This window comes from Chiloscyllium plagiosum, unplaced genomic scaffold (assembly GCF_037043375.1).
Source record: "Chiloscyllium plagiosum isolate Xiang-an unplaced genomic scaffold, Cpla_swu_hap1 HiC_scaffold_23, whole genome shotgun sequence".
Classification (NCBI taxonomy): Eukaryota; Metazoa; Chordata; class Chondrichthyes; order Orectolobiformes; family Hemiscylliidae; genus Chiloscyllium; species Chiloscyllium plagiosum.
The window spans coordinates 16,073,061-16,095,154 of record NW_028270161.1 but is presented as its reverse complement, the minus strand read 5'-3'; the positions used below and the strand labels follow the sequence as shown (position 1 = coordinate 16,095,154).

Genomic DNA, 22,094 nt, shown 5'->3' with positions numbered 1-22,094 from the left:
AAAGTTAAAATGGCAAGGTTAGCAGTTGAAGTGGTCGTTTATGAGCTGGTCCATAAAATACGGTTTAGCTTCCAGAATCGATTTCAGTCCATAAAGGATAGAAGTTGGGGCAAAGAGAAACCCTCACGTGGAAAGGGAAAGTCAGATCTCAGTGAAGATCATAAGGATAACTTACCACAGGGTAAAAAGGAAACCCTTGAAGGGAACAAAGGTAAAAACCACTCTGGTGTTTTCATTGTAATAAAGTGGGCCATGTGAAATCAGTGTTGGTGGGCAAGGAGAAAGCCAGATGTCAGAAAACAGGACAAGCTTGGAAGTCTTGTTGGACTGGTAATAAAAAGCACAAGGGAAGTTAGACAACTGTCTCAGAGTATACAAGTTGATCGGAGGTTGCCTGATCTGCTTAAAAAATATACATGCAAGGGTAAAGTTTATTCGCACAGTCCAGAAATAGCAGGTAAAGAGGTTACAGTATTAAGGGACACAGGATCCTCTCAGTCTGTGATGGTGAAGGGTGAGGAGATATGTACTCCTGAAGGACTATTGCCAGAAAAACACTGGTATCAGGAATTCACGGTGAGTCAAAAAGCGCTTAATTATGTAAAGTGAGGCTAAAGTGTCCCGAGAAGAGTGGAGAATTTGTGGTAGGAACACTGGGCAAACTCTCAGCTCCAGTAATACAATTTGTCCTTGCAAATGATTTAGCTGAATTACAAGTGGCATGATGCCTACTCCAGTTGAAAATCCAGTGGAGATGCAGGCAAAAGAAATGCAGGATATTTATCCAGGAGTCTTCCCAGATTGTGTCTAAATGAGATTACAGAGTCACAAGTTGAAGCAGGAGAGATGAAAAGGCACAGATAAGAAAGCTGACATAACGTTTTCTGAGACTTTTTTGATCAGGTAAGTGGGACAGAGAAGAATCAAAATGGTAAACCTGCAAGTATCTATAGCTCTTCTAAGCTTATTGAGTTACAGCAGAAAGATGAGAACTTTAAGCAGTTCTATCAGAAAAGCGCAGCAGAAACACATTTTTGCAGAAACACATTTTTCCAGCAACATATTTTTCAGCTCTGATCTCCAGCATCTGCAGTCCTCACTTTCTCCCAGTTGTATCAGAAGGCATACACATGAAAGGAGAGTGAATGCATCCCTGTGTGTTATTACTTAACAAATGATATCTTAATGAGGAAGCGGAGACCATCACACATTCAAGCACATGAGAAATGGGGATAAGTTAATCAAATTGTTTTGCCACTAACATTTAGAAAGGAGGTGCTACGAGTGGCGCATGAGCTACCACTTGGAGGTCATTTAGAAATGAGGAAAGCACAGGCTAAACAAGACAAGGATGGTTGAATTTTGCCAGACATGTGATACATGTCAGCTATTCGGAAAACCACAGGCAGTAATAAAACCTCCATCTTTAATACCAATTCCAGCTTTGAGGAACTTGTCACAAGAGTCTTGATTGATTGCATAGGTTCCCTACCTCAAACAAAAAGTGAGAATCATTATTTATTGACAATAATGGAAGTATTGACTCGATTTCCCGAGGCAATCTCATTACATAATATCACAGCTAAAAGGGTTGTCGAAGAATTACTGAAAGTTTGTACTAGATTCGTGCTACCAATCGAGATCCAATCAGATCAAGGGTCAAACTTCACATCCAAGCTATTCAAGGAGGTTATGGATAGCTTTGGGAATAAAACAATTCAAATCTACTGCGTACTATCCAGAATCGCAGGGAGCGCTAGCAAGGTGGCATCAAACACCACATACCATGTTGAGGGCTTATAGTCAGGATTATTCATATGATTGGGGTAAGGGAGTTCAAAATGAATATACCAAATGAATTGACCAAGTCTAGTCCATTTGAATTAATTTCTGGGCATGAAGTAAGTGGACTGTTAAAATTGATTAAGCAGAAATTAGCAAGTCAGAATTCAGAGATCACCCATTTGGACTAAAATTTTTGACTCAAATTTTACAGAACAACTAAATAGAGCTGGGGAGTTGGCTAGACAGTGTTTAAAAGTATCACCACATGCAATATAACAAGAAGTGGATAAGAAATCAAAAATTTGTAATTTTTCCATTGTGGATAAGGCATTGGTGTTAGTTCCAGTAATAGATAAACCTTTAAAAGCAAGGTTTAGTGGACCTTATCAAATCAAAAAGAAATTGACTGAGGTGAACTACTTGATAGGGACTCCAGACAGGAAGAAATCTCAGTGTGTCATGTGAGTATGCTCAAAAGGTATTTTGACAGGGTAGGAAGGTAAGAGGGGAAGGTGTTGATGATTACAGCACAGAAGGAAGAACTAAGTTCAGAGAATTCTGAATTGGACATTACTCAAATCAAATTCGACAATGAGCAAATTGTCAAAAATCTGGATGAATTATTGAATTAACTTCCATAAGAAAATCGAAATGACCTGTTGTTTTTTTCTTGTTTTGTGTTTGAGGGGTTTGCATATTGGAACTGTTGTGTATTTTTGAAACAGCATAATTAAGTCTGGATAGACTGAATTCTGTGGGTGTTCTATATTCTTTTTTTTTGTGTTTCATTCCGTAATTTTGTGAATAAATTTTTGTCTGTTTTAAAATCTGGTAGTCAACCTAACATACTCCGGGTAATTTTCACTGTACATTTACCGAAACAATAATGTTTTGAGTGGTCTGGCCTAGTCCCTTACAGGTGCACTGTATCAAAAGCAAGAAAATCTTTACTTAAATATAGAAACTGTACACATTACTCCAGGTGTGGTCTCATCAAGATTTGTGCAGCTGCAGGAAGACTTTGTTGTTAGTTTACTCAAACCTTTTTGCAGTGATGACCAAATTTCTATTTCACCTTCCAGACCACTTGCTGCATCTGCCTATTGGTGTATAAAAATATCCAGGTTCCTTGTTACTTAAACCTTGCCTAATCTATCACCATCTAAGTAATATTCTGCCATTCTATTTCTTTTACTGAAGTGGACAACTTCATACTTGTTATACTGCAGCTGTCATTTTTTGGCCACTCACTCAACCTGTCTAAATTTCACTCAAGACTCTTAAAGTGAAGTATTTTGTCAGTGGCTTTCTGGAATTGCAGGTCACAATAAAATCCAGGGTTTCAAAACTGGAACTTTTAAGACGCAACTAATGGAAAAGGGAAAACAAGAAAAGAAGCAAGTTTGGAAACCAGCATTTCTGGGAACTGAAACTGGTTCATGCCAAATATTTGGACACACAGCCATCAGAGCTTGTACAATCCCAGGGGTACATTACAGAAATGCTGAAGGAGGCAGTCAAGACGCACAAACTGAGAATTGACCATTACATATTTGCTGCAGTTGTTTGTTACTTTAAGATAACATTCATGCATCTTGGCCCACAGCAGCAGAGTTCATGAGGTTTTGTAAAAATGTGCCTTACTTGGAAAGTCCGTAACCATAGTAGTTGGTTAGTTGTGTGCAGCTGTCAGGATTCAGCTAAATCCTTTCAGAGAAGGGTTGAAACACTTTGTGAGGAAGATGAGCTTTGAAGGACTTGATAATTGGTTTTGATTATGCGTAAGCTATATAGTCTGTCGAGCCAATTTCTAAGACCTGCCCTCATTTTATCTGCCATTTAATGCATAATTTATATTAGTGCAATTTGCCTGTTCATATTTGAAATGTGTTAATTATTGGTTTTGTTGTAAACCTGGTTACTAGGATAGGATCTCATGTTTGCTTTGTTTGACACTTGCACAGTAAAAATTCATTTGTTTTAAACTGGAATATACTGGCTTCATTCTTTCAGTAAATAACTGGGATGTTTTCTCTGTCACTTAATAAAACAAAATGTTGCTGGTCTCAATGAGGATAATAGCAATATAGCCAATGCTTCCTGGATTGCCCTTATCCATTGCCTTCATGGCTTCAATTAAAAAAGAGTTAATTTTCATTTGGCTGTCGTAATTTATTTTCAGAAAATGCTGTGAATTTCTAATGTGCACTTCCATGCCCCACCTGTTTCTAAAAGACATCTCTTATGATTCCTTCGAGCAACTTTTCAGAATGGATGTTGGGTTGAGTGGCCTGTGGTAGCCTGGTTTTGATTTGTCTCTTGAGCTGGCTTTAAGTAAATTGCCACGATTCTATTCAAGTATTGAAGCATCAGGGATCGGGATCACAAAGACCTTTGTTTTAAATCATCCTTGAATGGATTTTTTGTTTGGTCCTTTTAAATTTGAGCATATCTAAACCTTCCAAGGTTTTCTGACAATCTTTTCATAACTTAGAGATCATTGCTGAACATATTTATCTGTAACATGACCATTATCTACAAGAATTATTGATAGTGTAAATCCAGCTCTGCCAAAAGAAAAGACCGTTGGAACCTGCCCTGTTGTTTCTATCATGACCCCATATATTTTTTATTGTATTTTGACTTTTAACACTGGTTTTTAACTTAACAAGTTCAGTGATTATGCAGCGGTCTTTTTGGGCGTACCAATTAACGCGAATAATAATGAGCGGAGTGACCAGGTAATTTGTATTTGAGGATGTTGATTTAAGCAGGAATGCTGGCTAGGAAACTGGGATAGCTTTTGCTCAGCTTCAGATATTATCATGAGACTCTAATGAGACTTTGGGGCGGCACGGTGGCGCAGTGGTTAGCACTGCTGCCTCACAGCGCCAGAGACCCGGGTTCAATTTCCGCCTCAGGCGACTCTCTGTGTGGAGTTTGCACATTCTCCCCGTGTCTGCGTGGGTTTCATCCGGGTTCTCCAGTTTCCTCCCACAATCCAAAAATGTGTAGGTTAGGTGAATTGGCCATGCTAAATTGCCCGTAGTGTTAGATGAAGGGGTAAATGTAGGAGAATGGGTCTGGGTGGGTTACGCTTCGGCGGGTCGGTGTGGACTTGTTTGGCCGAAGGGCCTGTTTCCACACTGTAAGTAATCTAATCTAATCTAATCTAACTACCCACCTGAACCAATCAAATTCAGATTGCTGTAAATAATTGAAGGGTTTTTTGTACTGAAAATGAGTTGTCTCAACCTGAATTTTTTTTTAGATTACATAGTCTTAATTTAGAATTAAGACACAAAATTATTGCTGGGACATTTAGTCCTAAAAATATATATTTATTTCATGTGACAAATTCACTTTGAATAGCGAATAAATAAAGATGGATTAAGCTTTGAAGTAAGTTGCATCCCAAGAAGTCCACATATATTAATGAATGCTCCCTTCACACTGCACAGATGTTTCACTCCAGAATGTGTGTACTCCAAGTGCTGTCTTGGGGCTGGAACCTTGATGACCCAAATCTGCGTGAACATAGGAATACAGGAAAGAGGAGCAGACATCGGCCATTTGGCTCCTCAAGCGTGCCCACCATTCAACAAAATCATGGCTGATCTGCCCCAGGCTCAAATGCTTTTTGGTGCCAGCTCCTCATAACTCTTAACTCCACGATATTTCAAAAATCTTAACCTTTTTAAATATCTTGTTTTGCCTCCACATCTCTCTGGTAAAGCATCACAACACTTTTTATCCTCTGGGAGAAAAAGTTCTTTCCCATCTCGGTTTGAAATTAGATTCTGTAACTAGGTCCTCAAGTTTAAGACCCCCCAACTTGAGGAAACATCTTTTGATTCTTGTACATCTCAATGAGATCACCCCTCATTCTGTAAACTCTCGCAAATAAAGGCATAACTTGTTCAATCATTCTTTATAGATCAATCCCTTCATCCTCGGAGTCAGCCCTTTGAATGTCTTTTGAACTGCCTCCAGTGACTGTTCAACTCTATCTTCCAAGATTTTGTTCACTCACTCAACCGATCTGGATCCCCTTGCAGATTTCTTAGCTCCTGATAACAGCATATCTTTCCACCAACATTTCTCAGTAAATTTGGTTGAGTGACTCATCAACTAACCAAGCAAATACCTTGGGGATAATTGATCAAAATGAGAGATTGTAGGTTCAAATTTCCACATGTATTTTTAGAATTTAGTTAACGAACACAGCAAATGCTAATTGTACACCATGTTTAGTGCTGAATGTTCGACTTTTTATTTGCAGATTTTGTAAACTAACACAGATATCTCAAACATTTAATTATCTTATGATCTCATACTGAATTTCATTGCATAGAAATAAAATCAAGCACAGATTGCACGTTTAAGGCTTTATTAACTTCAGTCTCTTGTGATAGCTAAGTGACTATTCACTGGATGGCCCGGCCTTTAGCTATGCAGGTAAACTAGTGATGGATTCAATACTTCTAAAGCTGAGAGGGCTTATTTCAATCAGAACAGGAGAGGATCACAAATTAACACTTGCACCTTTGGCATTATTGAAAATATTAACCAATTTCTGTTTGTCAGTGATATCCAGCAACCTTTATGTCAACATTAAATTAATTGGTCATTCATGATGTGCATACTGATATCATGCCAATGCCATGCATCATGAAACATGCCAATTTCAGTCTGATACAATGTAACAATTCAGTGAGATACCAACAAACTTGCTCCTGCCTCAGATTGTATCCTAGCCGATTTCACAACCTTTAGAAAAGGAGTGAGTGAAGAACCAGAAAGTAAAGGAAAACATTGGCTAATTGTACGACACTATGCCTTATGGGCTAATTTGTTGATAGCGTCACTTCTCACAATAATGTTTGACATGTCACAAAGTATCCCATAATATGACAACATTGCCACAACAAGTTTCCACATGTAAGCCAATGACAGAGTTGCACTCCCACTGCTGGTCTTAAGCAGTACTATTTGGCAGCTTCTCTTACATCAACTCCAAGATGAGCTGAAACTTAACTTTCATTTTGCTGAACAAAATTATTTGACAATGGTCTAGTTACTCTAGAATATTATACGTAAACTCATTACAACTGTTACAGAATTGCATGATACAATTTCTAGATTTTCTAAAGCTGAGTTTGAATTGTCATGTTGTGATGTTAGTTCTCATCTCTCGTCCTGGAACATGACTATTCTACTGCATCCACTTGAAGTGAATATCTGTAGGTTGATACCCATCTCTGGTAGGAATAGGTTCATGTGATAATTTGCTTCCAGTTCAGCATAAAATAATTAGTGAGATCACTATATGTAAAGTGAAAACACTATGCAAGTGCAGTCAAGGAAGCTCTCAAGATTTTCTGAAGTAGAGGAGCTTCACTAGTCTTGTTTCTGATTGGATGTGCTTAGTGAGTGTCTAAAATGTAAATTTTAGTTCTCTTATATATATCTCTTATTGATGAAAACAAACTCAATCAATAAAATAGGAAAGTTGACAGCTATTTTTCTAAATTTAAAAGAATCCACCAAAAGTGAAATAATGCCAAATGGTAATGGTGTTTGGATATGCGAGAGATGAAAATTACCTGAACAGGTCCTGTTTTTGTCACTAAACCAGTATTTATTTTCCTGCTACTCTATTCAGTATATTCAATGTTACTCATACAGTTGCAATTCAATTTCAAATTTCATTTGGCATGCATTCAAAAATTTTGAACTTGGATTATTACACCTGTTGCTGTTATACCACAAAAGGGTAAGGGATGCAATTAACTGCTCCAGTTTTGTTTTCTCAACTTTCTCTTGGCAACTAAAAAGTAGTTCCTTTCCTTTTTTCTCCTTATCTCCTAAAGGTTTGCTGGATTCCAGTTCTTCAAGTCTCAGTTGCCTTTCAACACTCCTCCCAAGTTTTCATTACATGCAAAACTCAGATATGACCTTAAACTGAAGTTGTTGGTTAAACATGCTCTGCCAATGGGAAAAACAAAAAAAACTGCCTGACATTAAAGCAAAACTTTGAAGAATATGAAGTTTGTTCTCAAATATTAAAGTTGATTGGCAAGCATTGGAGCAAAACCTGACTTCTGCTGGTGTAAAGGGCACCAACATCTTGGGCTCCTTCCCGCAAATGATTGCAGGAATTGCTACCCTTAGCCTGGTTCCTGGTAGGCCCAGGATTTAGATTTAGATTACTTACAGTGTGGAAACATGCCCTTCCACCCAACAAGTCCACACCGACCCGCTGAAGCTCAACCCACCCAGGCCCATTCCCCTACATTTACCCCTGCACCTAACACTACGGGCAATTTCGCATGGGCCAATTCACCTAACCTGCACATTTTTGGACTGTGGAGTTGAAGGATACTCTGACCAGCCTGGCGCAGAAGCAATTGAGGGTATAGAACCTTGGACCACACAATTAGAATTTAATCCTAGTAAAGAATTTGATCTGCATATCGTTGTTTTGGTCAAATGTGAGGCATGTGGTCTCAATTATTTTGCATACCTTCTGCAGTCCAATGTTTTCTTGACCAACAGGTTTGTCCTAAGATTTGGGTTGAGCTGGGAGAAGAGCTTTTGGTGTTTTATGTATCTATCAAACTATCTCCCTCGTTCAGTACTCAAATAGAATCCATTTAGGACACCCTACACTTTCGTTCCTGAAATTGTAACTATTTAATATTGCTGATTTTTGTTTTGACAAAAGAGTCTTTACACTTTTGGTCTCCTTTTGTGGTTGTTTATTTACTGCTCATGAAAGAGCTTGAATGAATTCTCTTAACAATGGATGAACCACAGATGAAATGGTCATGATTTCCACCATCATGATTGTGTTCATGTTTGGAAGGTGGTGTCACAATGGCAGACATAATCCTTTTAAACTCTTAAGCTGCACAGTCAAATTCTGACAGAACATCTTAGCTTCAGCCTAATCTTGGTCTTGATGCAGATATGGACCCAAGAGTTGTATACCAAATGGAATGCAAGAGTAGCAAGTATCCTTGACAGCAAGACAGTATTTAAGTAGGGGAAGTTAATGAAGTATTGGCAAATATGAATTGGAGTGAAGGTAGTGTCCAGTAAGTGCAGTTGTACTTGATGCAAATGCAGTTCTTTGTTAGGTGGTCATTGTACCCTTGGTTTATCGCTGCAAGGTGCCATAAGTTTCCTCAACTCAATCATCTTCAGCTGCTCAATTCTGAATTACATCCACTCACCAAAAGTTGAGTGTGGAGCTGTGGCTGCTAATTATTAGTGTATAACTCTATTCACAGCCCCAGATAATGAAGTAGCCAGTTAGGTTACAGTAGAATGTGGATATCATTGGGGCTTGGGACTTGATCAACCATTTTCTACTGGTCTTGGCTAGATGGCACAGTGGTGGTGACCCTACCTCTGGACTAGAAGACCTGGATTCAATTCTCATCTGCTCCAGAGGTGTCACAACATCTTGGAACAGGTTGATTAAAAAATACCTATGTTAAGGAACTCCAGCAGAGATGTCCTGGAGCTGAGATGACTGACCTCCAATAACTATTGGGGCTTGAGACTTGATAACCTCTGGTCTTGGCTGCTGGTTTATACAACGTACTGAAGGCATTAAAACCTCCCTCCATTGGGCTTCTATCATTGAAATGGACAAGAATACCAAGGGTAGCACAGTGGCTCAGTGGTTAGCACTGCTGCCTCACAGTGCCAGGGACCCGGGTTCAATTCCCACCTTGGGCAACTGTCTGTGTGGAGTTTGCACATTCTCCCCGTGTCTGCATGGGTTTCCTCCGGATACTCTGGTTTCCTCCCACAGTCCAAAGATGTGCAGGTTAGGTGAATTGACCATGCTAAATTGACCATAGTGTTAGGTGTAGGGGAATGGGTCTGGGTGGGTTGCTCTTCGGAGGGTCGGTGTGGACTTGTTGGGCCGAAGGGCCTGTTTCCCCACTGTCGGGAATCTGATATAATCTAAACTCGTTACTTGACTGTCAATGCTGCTCAAGCTCTTGTTGCTTCTTTTCCATTGTTTTGTGTAGCCACTGAAATATTTGCCTTACAGCTTTTCCTATTTCCATATATCACAAACCTCAAACAATTCATAGCTCTGCAACTTCTGTATTGCTCAACCATCTACCCAAGCGCAGCAACTCTACGTTCAACAGTGAATATAATTCTTCTCGGTTTTCCTGTATTCTGTGGCCTCACTCCAACCTGTGTGGAAAATAGTCTTCAACACTATCCCTGCTTTTGTACCTTTGGTCCACTCTCTGGATTACACCTTCATGCTCCGTAGGCTCCAGTATCAGAGCTGTCCTTTGAAAATATCCTGACATAACAATATACTGACCTCAGCTTCTACTTATTGCAGCTCTCTGTTCCTTTTAAAATCCTCCATTAAAAGGAAAAGCTTTGAACCTTGGCACAGCATCTCTTACCTTCCCCCTTCATTTCTTGTTAATAATCCACCTTTGCCCTTGTGACGTACTCTGAAGAATTAATGTTCTTTTGGAATGATGTAAGTATAATTTCCTCCTGATATAAAAGTGACTGTTTAACTCGCAAAAGCTACGCTTTTTGGAATATTTTGTTTTCCTTGGGTAATAATTCCAAAATTATTTATATCTGACAATTTCATGAGAAAAGACCTATTGAAGAAGTATATTCCAACCCAGTAGAAAATGAGAGCCTGTGACTTTGATTGATTCACTTTGTAATCTGTGATTTATGTGAAGTATTCTATTAGTTTTAGAACATGAGGTACACTGTTTTGCAGCTCATCATTGATAAGCAAGATGTCCTTTCCATAAAGATACATTGTGTATTCTAATCCACCAGCAGACTCTCATGAGAAACATTAGTTGACAAGGTTGTGGAAAGAAGTTCAATTGTAAACTGAAAGGCAGCATGACAGCTACTTGTATTTTCTTTGCCCAACCTGAATTGGTTTCAATGCAAGACCAGCTCAAGTGAAGCCTATCCTATACTTTAAACTACAAAGTGTATTAGTCCAAAACTAACGATATTTCTAACCATCCCACTACTTGATGGTAGTAATTTTCTAAGGCATCAATGACTATAATTGCACTGGGAGATTTGTTGAGGACAAATACGATTTAAAAACAAGTCTTTAATAGAATGATGTGAGTGACACTTTCATTAGAAGGCAGTTAAGAGCCAATCCCATTTCTATAAACCTCAAATCACGTCCAGGACAGACCAGAGAAGGATGGCAAAACTTCCTTCTCTGAAGGACATCTGTGAACCAGTTGGGTTTCTACGACAATTGGAATTCATGACTGAGATTAGATTTTAATTCCAGATTTATGAATTGAACTTAAGCTGCCCTGAGTTGCTGTGGTGGGATTTGAACCCATGTCCCAGTGCATTAGCCGAGGCCCCTGGGTTCTTTTTCTGGTGGCAGTTACACTCTGCTACTAACATCTTCCATGATTAAGTGTTCTTAACAACCAGCACTCCTTGTAGCTTTATGGTAGAGGTCCTGTCAAGTATAGCTCTGCATTGCTATGTTGCAGGTTTTTATTTTGTCTTTGCAAACTGTGCAGCTGCATGCATTCATCTTTTTGTGAACAACCTATTCATTTCAGAGTACAATGCCTTTTATTTTTGTCTGGCTGCACACAGGCAAGTGTCTTAAATTAAATAGCTTATCAGTGGCCTACCAGGTAGTTTTCTGGTTGTTGCACAGTCAGGCATGCGTACAGCTTAATAGGATGTTACATTTATGGAACCCCACCTTACTGAAGGACTTGAATATAAATTCCAGAAAGCGAATTAAATGTACCAAGGGAATACTGTCTTCTGAGTATGTTAGATCAATTTTCTACCTGACCAGGTGAGTATTAAAGATTCCTTGTGGTTATTTAACAGCATACTAGGAGTCCTCCCAATGTCTTGGCTAAAATACATTTCTCGATCAACAAACTAGAACATGCTTGTTATTAAAATCATCATTGTGGTACTTTTCTTTGTACAATTTCGGTGATGTTATTTAAGTACCAGTAGCAAATGTACTTCAAACGTATTGCTTTGTCTGTGAAGGACTTTGAAATGCCCTGTAAGTGTGTAACATGCTGCAGAAATACAAGAACCGTAAATCATGTCTTAAGTTCATGTTTCCACAGTTTTGCATTGATTTTAAGAGATTGAGATTCATGAGTCCTGGTGTTCTGATTTTGGATAAATCCAGCAAAATGTTGACCAGAATTTTCAAACATGCAGGTTCAAGCAGTCCCCACAGGCAGGGTTCTGGTAAATGAACTCTTGTTTTTGATTGCCCAAGAAATATTCTGCAGCATTGCAGATGTTCAATGTTGGATGTTAGCATATTGAGGCGAAAGTGAGGACTGCAGATGTTGGAGATCAGTCAAGAGTGTGGTGCTGGAAAAGCATAGCAGGTCAGGCAGCATTCGAGGAGCAGGAGAATCCAAGGAGCAAGAGTCCTTCATCAGGAATCAGTATGTTAGCATATTGAGCTTCATTTCATTATTGAGATGTTAGGTCAAAAGTCACTTTTTTCAGCATAAAAAATTCCAGGAGACTCTGGAATGAGGAATCAGTGCTTTATTGTACTAAATTAACTACTGATATTTCTCTTGGAAAACATTGATGTTTTGGCAAGTCAGAATACTTAAAAAAAAAAGTTGCAGCAGTAATAAAATAATTTGTAAAAGTGTTAAACTTAGTGAAAGGGAAAAGCCATATATGCCAAAAGTCAGCAATAAAAATACAAATTCCGAGGCATATAATGTAAATCTCACCAATTACAAAGAAATGTTAATACTTGGAATGAACTATTTCATCAGAACTAGAAAATGAAATATAGAAGTGTATACGTCATGCTGAATAGGTGAGAAGAGGAAAGCAGAACAACAAGTAAAATACAGGAGTTAGATATGCCAATTAATTTTGGAAGCAAAGGGTTTAATGGCCCATGAATATTTTGTTTGAAATGCTGGAAAGAAATAAAACATACCATTTAGTCATATTAAAAAAAGAAATTCATCCAACTAAAATGATCAATTTTACATTGTTTGAAACTGTAAGTCTTTCTGAGAGATAGACGTTCACGCTTTTGTCTCTTCCTGAGTACAAAGGCGTAGAGAGTCAATATCAGTGAACATAGTTCACAAAAGTATCTCATTGAGCTCGATATTGAATCACACTTGAGTTTTCACAGCCTTGTCATGAACAGAATCTTTTTGTAAACCACTGCTCATCAGTGTGTATTCTATTGCTGATATACACAAGAGGTTCAATATCTCAAGAACAAGCACCGCAAAAAAATACCCTTGTTCATTTTCACATGATGGATGTCTCACTGTGATCACTTGTATAATAGCTGCAGAAGAGACAGGCCTGAGCAGAAAAATATTTCTGCAATCGCAACCAATCCAGACTCAAATTGGAGGTGACCCTTAAATGTTAGTAAATTTCTTTCCACTCTTTATGCTTATTGAGATTTGTAGATTTGAGTTTTCAAGTACCAGAAGCCATGTCGTACCTCGTGGATGATCAATTGAATCTAAATGTTGTGTGGCCATGAACAGTACCTAACCTTAGCCTTGTCCTCGTTTGCCACAGTGTGCACACAATCCACATGTAGCAAAGACATTGGTGGGTTACTAACATCATTCTAGCTTATAACTACTGCCCCATCTCAGCTAAATAATTTGGCATAAACCAGGAATTCAGGAATGTCTCTGGTTAGGTATTTCATTGAGTGATCCCTTTATTCACTGCACTGCATATATTCTGAATGACAGTTGAGATTAAGCCATGTATTACAGATAGTATCTAAAATTTAATTGTAAATGTTATAGTCTTTGTGTTTGAGCTTTGTGGCACACTCAGGTCGCTCACTGTTTGGTATGCTACTCGAAAAATATGCTTTTTTAAACAAACTGCTTAAAATGCACAATCACACTGATAAAACTCCATTTCATGTTGCCTTTGTGTAAAATGCCCCCAAATCTTACATGAGGTTTTACATTTCAATGAATACCGTAGAACCCCACATAAATACCTTTTCTGTGACACATCCTTTGGTATAATAGGCTTTTAGTTTAACACTCATTTCCAACATAGAGATGTTATTACTGTATTAATGGTATGGAATATTCGTCAATGTGCCAACATAAATGTAGATCAATGTTTCCCAGAGCAGAGTCTATTCTTTGAAAATAATCTGAGAAATTCCTATTAAAAATCATAAGGTATGCTGTTGCCAATAAATTTTCAGTTTGTTTTTTAATTGCTTTGCAATCTTAAACTTGATTAGGTTAGATACATCTTTTTGTGTGACATTGATTTAATTTGCAAATTTCATGGGGCTAATACAATATTCCCAAACCAGAACTGAAATGCCACCTGCACCATCTCATCACAAAATTGTATGCTCATAATTTTATCTTGGTAGTTTATGATGGCATCACAATCCTTGATTCACTTGCTGCTTTGTGCCCCATCATTAGTCATCTGCAGTTCGAGAGGCTTCCAAACAACAACCTATGAACTCTGGAAATCCTACCTCTTGACTCTGACAACTTACTTCCCCTTCAGTTTGACACCAGTGGAATTCAAGATTTTAGCACTTTTTTTTACAAATTAATAAATCCTAAACTTGAATTCAGAACAGTTATTTGCATATTAATAATGTCCACTTGACTCCATAATGGTCCTTGGTCCATCTTGTTCTATGCTATGGATAACATGTGGTTGATTACTCAGAGCCAAATTGCTTGCCATTTAGAGGCTTACTTATAATGTTGCTTGGTGCATCTTCAGACCCTATATATCAATTAAATCCACAATGCCTCAGCACTCTTAAAATGCTTGGCATGCAGCATAATGAGTAGCAAATGTTTTGATTTTTTAAAAATTACAATAAATGGGCAGCAGATTAGAGTGGTTTTGACAAGTATCATAAAGCAAATTGCCTCATCAACCATAGTTTGTATTTGGTTTTGATCGATGTTCTAGATTGATTTAGAAAAATAGAGCACAGGTTTTTTATTCTAAATTTGACTCACTGTCTAAATACAATGTATTTGTGTATTTATGTAAGCAAAATAAAGGTTAATTGAAAGTTTATATTTAATTTATCTGTTAATTTCATATTCTGTCTGAATTGAATATTAGCTTCACATTTTCAAGAGGAGTCTATGCTAGTTCTAACTATAGATAACTAATGAGATATTTTATCATTATCTATGTTTTACATTTGTCTGAGCATGTTCAAGAAACAAATATGCTTTCTTTTTATGAAAAAGTTGATTCACAGATGGTTGTATTCCAATTCATCTTTACCAATTCTCCCATGCCTTTTAAGATCAAAACACCACATATTTAAAGATATAAGATTAATGGTGTAAGTACAACATTCTTGACTTTGTTGAAATCTAAACAAAATAGTGAACATAGGCAGAGATTTTTCAGCATCAGAGAACATATTTGAACAAAGAAGTGGGTTTTCATCTTATTATTGGACCATAATTTTGCAAGACTAAAAGATTACACAACAGGTTTGGTAGAAGTGACCACCTTAATCACCTTGCCATTGCAGCATCTAACTGCTTCAAAAACTAATCTAGTGTCCTTGAATGAACTATATTTATTAGCAAACCATTCTCACTGTTAATTTTCTTTTACATAAATTGATACTTCTATTCTAAACCTTAACTTCGTAACCTCGCACATGTTCTTTTAACTGTCGAAATATATTTGCAAATATTTTTTTAGATTTGCTTGCTTGTAAATGTATACTGATTACCAAGTTCCTACTTTTAGACCACTCTCTCCCAAGCTTGTTGATCAAATTGCTCCTTATCACTCATCCTTCTGACATGAGTGATGAACCGAGTTGCACTCCACTACAAAGCTTTTAAGATCTAAATGGTGCACAGTGACAGCAATCTATCATTTCATAGTGCATTATTGGACTTACACATGGGTTTGCCCTACACATATAGCATATAGTTATTCCTGTCACGTTATGCTGTGCTTGCTTGATTAGAGGTCGACCCGAAACTTGTTTGCCTTAAGTTTAATACCACTGTTGAGGCCAGCATTTATTGCCTACCTTTCATTTTCATTGCAAAGTTCACAGCCAACTGCCATCTTGAATCACTTCTGAGAGTGTGAAGTATGTCATGCATATTAAAATTACCATTGTAGGTTTGTTGGGCAAAATTCTGATTTGTTAGAGTCATAGAGATGTACAACACAGAAACAGACCGTTCGGTCCAACTCGTCCACGTTGATCAGATATCCTAAATTAATCTAGTCCCATTTGCCAGCACTTGGTCCATATCTTTCTAAACCCTTCCAATTCTTACACCCATTCAGATGCCTTTTAAATATTGTAATTGTACCAGCCTCCGTTATTCCTGGGAATTCTTTTGTCTAACTTACTATTGTGATCTTGATGATCCTTCAACTTTCTGTTTGGTTCAATTGATAGTACACTTGCATCTGCATCAGAACATTGTAGCTTCAAGTCTCATTCTAGGACTAGAGCAACTTGATACTTCAATGATTTGGAGATGCCAGTGTTGGACTGAGGTGTGCAAAGTTTAAAAAATTACACAACACCAGGTTATAGTGCAACAGGTTTATTTAGAAACAGGAGCTTTCGGAGTGCTGCGCCTTCATCAGGTGGTTGTGGAGTGTAAGATCGTAAGACATGGGAATTTATCACCAAACTTGACAGTGTGATGTAACTGAAATTATATGTTGAAAAAGACCTGGATTGTATGTTAAGTCTCCCATCTTTTAGAATGAAAGTTCTTGAAACCAGCATGTTCATTCTAAGATGAGACACTTAACAAACAATCAGTTCTTTTTCAATACATAATTTCACTTACATCACACTAAATGCTTGCTTTCAATTCTGTGTCTTACGATCTTATAATCCACAACCACCTGATGAAGGAGCAGTGCTCCAAAAGCTCATGCTTCCAAGTGAATTTGTTGGACTATAACCTGGCGTTGTATGATTTTTAACTTGATACTTCAATGTAGTGTTGCATTGGAGGTACAATCAATCAGATGAGTTGTTAAACCATGGCCTTATCCTGCTTTTGATGGGTATGATCTAAAATTAAGTTTTGAAGAGGAGCACAGAATCTTCTGTCCATACCAACATTTAACTTTTAGATCATAAATGATGATCTTCCCATTCATTAAATAGAATGTTTCACTGTCTGCAGGTGAACATAAGTTGTTTTTGCATTTCTTTTAAAAAGGACAGAGCTAGGCATGTTTTGAAACTGATTCAACACCAGTCACTTAGACTTGTCAGGTGGAGGAGAGTTATTGAATAGCATACAATTAAGAATGTTTGATAATTGAGCCTCCCAAGCATATGCTGTACTTTGAAATACAGTAAATGATTAAATATGCATAAAATGAAATGTGTTTGTGCATCTTTTTTAATGTGAGTTCTAATTTTAAAGACTTAGAAAAGCAGTGATGGAGTTAATAATAAATATTACCTCTGCTAAGCATGTTTTAGTTCCCTGTTAGTCAGAATTAGTTGTAACATTGATGTACATAAATGGAATTGTTGATTTAAAGGAATTTATCAAACGCATCATAGTGTCATGTAAATTGTGAAGTTGTCTAAATTAAGTGAATATTTGCTATTGTCACCAATAGTAGGTGGCACTTTTCCCTTCCCTTCCCATCTCTTCTCAGACCTTAGTCGTGTCGGCCGACATCTGTATGATTAATTGGCTTTCTGATTATTTCAGTATCTTCAATGTTAGGATTTTCATTTTCTGTTCTATCTTTTGATGATTGAGTAAACACACATCAGCTTTGTATTGAGGTCACTGACTGACTTTGGATTAGTAGCAGCTCAATATGCTCTTTATGAAGAAAGATTATTACAAACATCTCCTGTCAGATGATATTTTAATAATTTAAAGCACAGATTGTAGTGAATCCACTTTCTTCCCTCCTGGGAAGGAAGAGCCAAGATCACAAGTTGAAAGCATGATTTGTAACACAGACAACAAGCAAGCTTTTTAGACTGTAAAGCTATTGTATTCAACATTCCTGCCGTGGAAAACTGGATTTTAGCATGACTGTATGTTTGGATTTAACAGAAATCCAATTTGCCAGAAATTAAATTCTGTTTCAACTGTGGAGAACCAACATGGAGTAAACCGACTTCATTCCTAATCGCATTAAGCAGGTTTTTTTGGACTACTCCAGCTGTGTCGATCCAGTTTAATAGGTTTTTAAAATTTCATTTTTTCTTTCCTCTCTTTCCCCCCCCCCCCACAGTCCCATCTCCCAAAAACCACCTTGCCCCCAATATTGCTGTTTGTTTTGCACCGAGAATATATTATAATGTGATGTTCCACAACCCATCTGAGAAATTAGCATTCAATTCAGCTTTGAACTTGTATCCTTTGATGCACCAAGTTGTTGTAGTGTCAACATTAGCAGTTCCTGTTATAGCAGATCTTAACATGTAAAATTCAAACTACCTTTGTTTCAGTCCTGTATCCTGCTTTACACCTAGCTCCCCATTACACAAAATGAAAATTGCTTTCCTTATCTTCAAACCTTTTCTAATTTTACCCCACAGAAATTATGCCTTTCTCGTCAACCATGCAGTCCTTCCACAGATCATCCTGACTTTGATGATCTGTGGTAATTAGCATGACCTCACTTTGAACAATTTTTGGTGGAGGACCTTTTAGCCACTTTAGCATTACTCTCTGACTCTATTCTCCTGGTCTCAATAGTTCAGCAATTTCTCTCTCTGCCTTCATAAACCTTTATAAAGCCCATGTTCTCAACAAAGCTTCTTGCTGCCTCCTTATTCTTTCCCACTACAGTTCATCCTTCAATTCCTTTCTCACCACTGTAAAATGTCTTTGGATAATTGTTTTGCCTGAACGATACTATATAAACTAAGTTGCAAAGAAGAATGCCAGTGTAGTTATATTATTCAGCTGATTTTCACAGACCACAACTGATAATCCAGAGACGTGAATTCAAGTATCAAAACAACAGCTAAGGAATTTAAATCCAGTTATGTCGCAAACCTGGAATAAGATTTTAATGTCACTAATGGTAACCCTGAAACAACCCAGTTGCCATCATAAACATCTGGTGTACTGTTTGACTTCAGGGAAGAATGTGTGACATCCTTACCCAGTCCAACATGCATATGACTCCAGACCCACAGCCATATGGTTGACTCTTTACTCTCCTGGATAAGAGCGATATTATTAAACAATGGCATTACCGATGACGTATACGCCCATTGAACAAACAAAAGGCATATGGGTTGTTCATGTTTTTCAGGCAGCTCCGATCACAAGAATAGGTATTTTTTTGAAAAACACTTTGGATGTTGTCAGCTCGGGACTAAATTGTGACAGATGCACTTCATTTCACTTGTGATCCTCCAATATCACTGGACCAGAGAAGCTTTAGAAATGGATGTAATTGATAAATGACAGAAGGTAAAGATTGCTATCTTTTTTAAATTTAAAGGACCTCTGCACCCTAGGGCTACTTGGTAATTTCCCACAGAAAAAGTAAGAAGTAGTGTTGCGTTCTTTTGCAGCAGTGTTTCAAGGTTGTGAAACAATGCAATTGTCTTATAATATTGTTGAAAGATCGATGTTTGTCTGCATGGGAGATTGTTGTGAGGATGGGAAGGAGTGATGCGTGACCAATGAGGTTATCCATTGCTTCAAAGATGCAAATTATTTCTATTGTCTCAACCAAATGCCAGTATCAGGCTGGCTTCTGTCAGGTTTGCCATGTTGATGTTTCTTGGTGTTTCTGTTGCTGTAACAACCTTGTATGAAGTCTCCTTTAAAAGTGCACATATTACTGAGGAAAGGATTGATCTTGACTTTGGATGTTCTGTTTTCGTTTTTGAGAACTGGCCATATGGGCAGGTGTTTGAAGGTTTCTGGCACCTGTGAGTTGTAGTCCTGGAAAAATGACGGGACTTCAGAAATTTGATTTGGTGCTTAAAATCAGGAAGGACTTAATAGATAAAGAGTGCCCATTTCCAGTGGCTGAATGGTTGGTAATTAGTGAGCACTCATTTAGTGATCAAGATTTGAAATGCATGCCCTGATAGGTTGGTGAATGTAAATTCAGCCATAGCCTTCAAGGGAATGGAATGAATGCTTGGGTGGGAGCTCTCAGGGGTAATATTGTCGGGATGTGCGGAAAGAGTTGAAGAATGGGACCAACTGAATTGCTGTTGGAAAGAAGTAATGGGATGTCATGAGTTAAATGGACTTCATTTGTGCTGAACTGTTCCATGATTGTACAAGAGAAGAAATAAAGAAAGCACAGAAGCTGAAAAAGTGAAGAAATAAAAAAACAATGTACATACTTGTTCAATGAATGGAAAGTACTCCAAGATGCAACATCAGTTAAAGAGCTTGCAGCTGTAAGCTTCCATGAAGCATGTTTCTAATTTCACGCTTGTATCTGTCTCACTGCTTAAACCTTGGTTGATGATCTCCTCAGAACTTCGGTTTCTATCTACTTTATTTGAAGAGTGCACTTTCATTAATGATTCCAGTATTTTCTGAATAGCTATTTTGGTTTTGATAAATACAGATGAACATAAAGCCTTTATATATTATATGCTCCATCATTAATTTGAGCCTCCCTTATAGGTTTGTCTATAAGAAACAGAGGTTGTACCTTTGACTGCCGTAAAATTTTGCTTTTTTGAAAAATAGTGTATTCTAAATACACACCACTATGATATTTTACCCCCTCCCTCCCATTGTAGTATCTCTGCGATATCCAAGTTAGTTTACTTCAATACCAGATAGTATGTCGCAATTGATGCACATATTCTAAAATGTTCATTTCAGGAATCTGCTACAGAACTTATTTGGCTCGAAAAATCAAAACTATTCTTTAATTATGGAGAAAACATTTGGGAAGCACCATTTACTGAGACTTCTGAAAGAAAACCACAATCAATTATTTGCAGACCTGTAATTTTGGACTTTGATTAGTCCCCTGATGTGAATCCAAGAGGCCACGTATCTATCCTTTGTTTTGTGTGGGGAAGGAAATCCAAGCCAGCAGAAAAAAATTAATATTTTTCATCTCTTGCCCCATTAGTAGTTAAAAGCACAGCAAATTCTCATGTCTGAAATAATTTACCATCCACTTTTGCTGTAACCAAAAGGAGCAATACAGAACTGCTTACACTTATGCTATCCATTTCTATAAAAGTTATGCAACCACTCCATAGAATTTAATAGCAGAAGCAAGATCTTTCAGAAAGCAATATGAATTAGATGCCATTTTATGATCTCTTCTTAACATCTGTTCATAACGTCTCAAAGTGTTGGCAACGCAGAAGACTCTTTACTGATGGGATAATTCTACTTTGATGCAATTGGACTGCTTTGTCATTTGTTCCATGTGCTAATGAAACACATTTCAGTAACTAACATTTGGTATCTCTTTTTGTCATTTACAACTTAGAAGAAGGGCATTGAGCCCATCAAATTCATTTTGCTATCTGTTCAGCAAATTGTTCAGTTCTGTTCCTCTATTCCATTATTCTTCTTACCATCCCTATTGCAGTGCAAATTTATTTCTTCTAAGTGTCTATTTTGATTTCTTGTGAAATAATTGTTCATATTTGCTTCCATCACCCTGTGAGCAATAGGTTTGAGATCATTACCAGTTGCGTTTAAAAATATGCTTCCTCCAATCTCCATTACATGTCCTGATTGAACGTTACATCTATGTCTTCTAGTCCTTGTGCAGTCAGCTAGCAAGAGTACTTGGTCCTTATTTACCTGATCAAATGTGTGATCATCTTGTGCACATTTTTCAATGTCCTTTGCTGTCAAGAGAACAACCCAGATTCTTCAAGCTAACGTTGTACTTAAAATCCCTCATCCCTGGAACCATTTGACAATGGTTCTTCTCCTGACCTTCTCAGGGATCCAAGCATCTTACCTAAAATGTGACAACTAGAAAACAATACTCCAGTTGTGACCTAACCAGAGCTTGTCAATCACCCCATTCAGCTTGCCTCTCACCCCATCCTGTAGATATCTCTTTGCCATTTCCTATCTACCTGCCCATGAGTAGCTCCATTCTGCCCTCATTCAACACCATTTTGTCTATTGGTTGATCCGCACCTGTATATTCAATGTCATGATTTTCATTAATATAATTGGTCGCTCCTAAATGCAAAGACAGAAACTTATCATGAAGTGGAAAATGGTACATTGTGGAGGTAGATATGATGAATAAAC

General features: G+C 37.6%; 1 protein-coding gene across 2 annotated transcripts in view; it reads left to right on the top strand.

Moving 5' to 3' along the window:
- chchd3a (coiled-coil-helix-coiled-coil-helix domain containing 3a) overlaps nt 1-22,094 on the top strand; it is a 231,677-nt gene that overhangs the window by 160,932 nt on the left and 48,651 nt on the right. The gene's annotated exons all lie outside the window — the stretch shown is intronic.